We start from the raw sequence: 3,830 nt of genomic DNA, 5'->3' as shown, positions 1-3,830 counted from the left end.
GGGGGGGGGGGGGAACTTGCCCCTCTGCCCCCTCTGTCTTCCTCGGCCAGCACCCTGTGCCACCACTGCCTCCAGGGAGCAGGGCTGGGGGGAGGGGGGAAAGGGGGCAAGGCTGTCTCCTCCATCCGTTATCATAGGTGGCCATAGGTGACACGTATGCGAGGGCACATGTCCCCTCTGAGAGCGCTGGTGCCCCCTCAACAGCTCCGGCTGGTAGCCCTTAAATTCTCTCTGCTGGTGGCACGTGCCAGCACTTCTACCACGGCAGCCCGCTGGCACCCCCCCAGACTAGTCTCCCACGATGGTGGCACACTGCCACACTGCCACCACTGCCTCCTGTCCGGAATACTCTTGGAGCACTGTAATTGGTTGTTTCAGTCAGCATTGTGATTGGCTGCCAAGACAACCAATCAGAGTGCAAATAAAGTGTTACAGGCAGATGGACAAACGGACAGACTAAGGCTTTTATTATATTAGCCTGGACTAGCTGAGACTTCGTGGGCTTTTAGTTTTGAGCCTCTGAGAAAACAATCGGGATCTGCCTTAAAATGAAGAGAAAAGCACATGTGCGCTAGTAAGGGGAGGTGGGTTTGTTTTTTTTTAATTCTGCTCGCCTTTCCTGAGATCCAAGGCAGTTTTCTCCCTGTCGGTGTGTGTTTACCAAGTGTGTGCTTACACCAAGGCTCTGAAAGTGGAGTTGGGGGGAAAGGTGGTTGTGTCCTTGAGAGAGAAATCCGCTTTCTGAAGACTTGAAATAAAGACTTTGCAACCAAGTTGTAGAGTTTTTAAAGGGAATTCTTTGGGGAGAGAAACAAATAGCTCTTCATAACATTTCACAATATTTAACAAAAGAGTGCTGCAACAAGGGATGGGGTTTGCTTTTTTGTTTTGTTTTTTTTTAAATAATGGTGTATTGTGGGGTTTTTTCCTCTTGTCTTCTTACAAGTAGAGAAAATACAGATGAAACCTCCAGAGCTGTATACGTTCTTTTAAGAAATGCAACACAGTGTTAAACTGCAACTTGACCCACTGATGAAACAAGTGAGGACCCTGAGGCACTATAAGGTTTAACTTACTTGCCCAAACTCACGCAAGAGATTCACTACCATGACCAGAACCCATCTCATTACAAGAGCAATCTTCTGAGATCATGGGGCAGGTTTGGGCACAATGTCCCCAGCAGCTTTTGATTGCTGCTTTGTAGGAAGACCATAACTGAAATGAGCCTAGGCTAAAAATTAGGGTCTTATTAACTATTTTTCCATCTGCTTTGCTTTATGATTTAGATTTGCACTGAACTAAAAACAGTATGGTTCTGTTCATAAAGATACTTAAGTGCCTAAATATCTTTGCAGATCTAATCCCTTGGAAATGGTTGACCAAGTTCCAAAATATGGTATAATTACAGTCCCTTTACAAAAGAGAGAATCTTTTTTTCTCCTCTCCACTCCATGCTGCAAAGTTGCAGTTAGTTAACAGACTTTTTGTAGGGATTTCTTTAAAAGTTCAAAAATTTGTCAGCAAGTAGATAAGGGACTTACTCAGCTACACAAAACTAGATGAAAATTTTAGATCTATATTAATTCTGGGCTTGGTACCTCATTGTATAGAAATCCCCTGCACACTGTACAAGGAGCAGTTAGAGCAGTCTAAAATGTGCCTGCAGGAACAAGTTTCTGTGTGTAGATGGGAAGCTAGATACCTAATTTATGTATGTAAATATCTTCACTCAAATGCAAATTAAAGCACCCACAAATATTGTGTTTCCATTAGGTCACAGTACAGAATATAAAGAGCATGTTAATCAGTTTTTAGCGAATTTTCAAACCAGAACTAATATTCTGAAAATAGTGAAACAATTATGGGCTCTAATATATAAAAACCTGGATTAAGGTGATTTAAAAATAGATATTTGTCTCTGGGAACTGATTTTGGACTCTTCATGACACTAGACTTGAAAATATCTGGATCTCAAATGCCACATTTTTTTTTCTTCTGCCACAGTCAGTGTGGGATCTCAGACATGTTTCTTAACCTCTTACTGCCTGAGTTTCCACATTTGTTGTGATTGTTGTTAACCATATAATTTACTCAACTGAAATACTTTGGAATTATAATAAAGCTTTGTAAGACCTCACATGGAAGTTCAGTCCAGTTCATTTGAAAAATGTTATTTTTAATATGAAACACTTGCAAGATAAAAAGTGTCTGCCCACTTTCAAACTACAATAGTAATGTGCTTAGTATATAGCCAGATTCCCATTAACAATCCACTCTATTTTTAATCTTTATTATTGTTTGCAAGCAGAAGGCTCAGTCCATGTTATGTATTAAAATATTGAGATTTTTAGAATCACAAAAGAGTATATGGAGCCAGTAAATGTCTCTTGATTGCTCTGTGCATTTCATATAAAATATAGATTTGTAAAGTTTTTTTCAGTTTATATAAGCTGCATAGAAACCTAGGGGAAAACATTAAAAACTATGACTTAGTTATAATTTGGTATGCTGGCAGACCTTTAAAATAAATCACTGGTAACTCATCGTCAGCCATTCATTTTGTTAGAAGGAAACTTGAATATTGCAGAACCTAATTATGTACAATCTGTGCTGTGGTTAGTTTTTTATACCTATTTTTAAGGGGAAGAGTTAAACCATGGAGATGACTGCGCTGTCTTGATACGGCATGGCTTTTGACAAGAACAGGAAGGTTTATCGCATGAGTAATGCCAGACACTGTCTGAGCCATCTTCTTTGGAGAACAAAAATGAGAATCCATGCAGTAACTTCAGGAGTAAATGTGTACATATGTAGATGAATGTATTCATATGCATGTATATGTATTTGTGCCCCTGCAGACACACAGTCACATACTTTGTCTTATATAAAGGAGTCCTGATTTGTGGCTACAATTCAGTATGTGTTTAGGGGATATTCATTTTCTGAGACTTCAAGCCCCTTTCTCCTCCTGTTCATATTTGCACTGGAAGAATGTTACAGGATTATTGATCAATGTGAAACAGTGGCTGTCAACACTATCTATACTGTGACACTGTGCTACAACGGATAATGCCCCCCCCCCCCAACTTAACAATTTTGGGGCCTGCCTACCCACTTTCATGTAGCCATTAGAAAGAGAGCTTTTGAAACCTATTCATAAACCTCAGGTTGAGAACCTATCATGGAGGATGGTAATGAGTCACAAGGGACTTGGAGGATAAAATAAATCTGCAATACATATTTCATTCTCCCTCTCTTTGTCTGTTGCATTTGTTGAAAGATACCTATGCAATTTTTATCCCCCACGCTCTTTGTTAATTTTTTTTTAATTAAAGCAGTTTCTATAAATAAAATCTGGCTAAAGTGGAGCAATATCTTTTGTCAGATGCTGGGAGGGTGAAAATGGCATTGACAAAGCTCCTTTATCACTGTTAGAGATGCCCTTATGAAACAAAAATGCTCCCCTCCCACCACAGAGAAGTTTCCACGTGTCTGCTAGTTCAGCACTTCTGTCGGCTGTCCAATGAGACGAGCGGAAACTGCCTGAAGATAACCTAATGAGGGATAAGTCAGAAGTCTTTGTGCTCTAATTAATAAAAAATTAACCTCTGGTCATTCACTCTTTCCATCACTCTGAACATCACTTGTTCACAGGGAAGCAGTTAATATTTAATACATATTCCTTTTGAACTGATCAAATGAGATACAAGAGGGGGCACCATTCACCAAGGCATTTTCTTATAGGCTTTCTGACACACACACACACACACACACACACACACACACACACACACACACACACACACACACACACACACACACACACACAC

This window comes from Gavialis gangeticus, unplaced genomic scaffold (genome assembly GCF_001723915.1).
Source record: "Gavialis gangeticus isolate Ggan-Ray unplaced genomic scaffold, GavGan_comp1, whole genome shotgun sequence".
NCBI lineage: Eukaryota > Metazoa > Chordata > Crocodylia > Gavialidae > Gavialis > Gavialis gangeticus.
The sequence above is the reverse complement of the archived record's forward strand: the minus strand, read 5'-3'. Positions refer to the sequence as shown.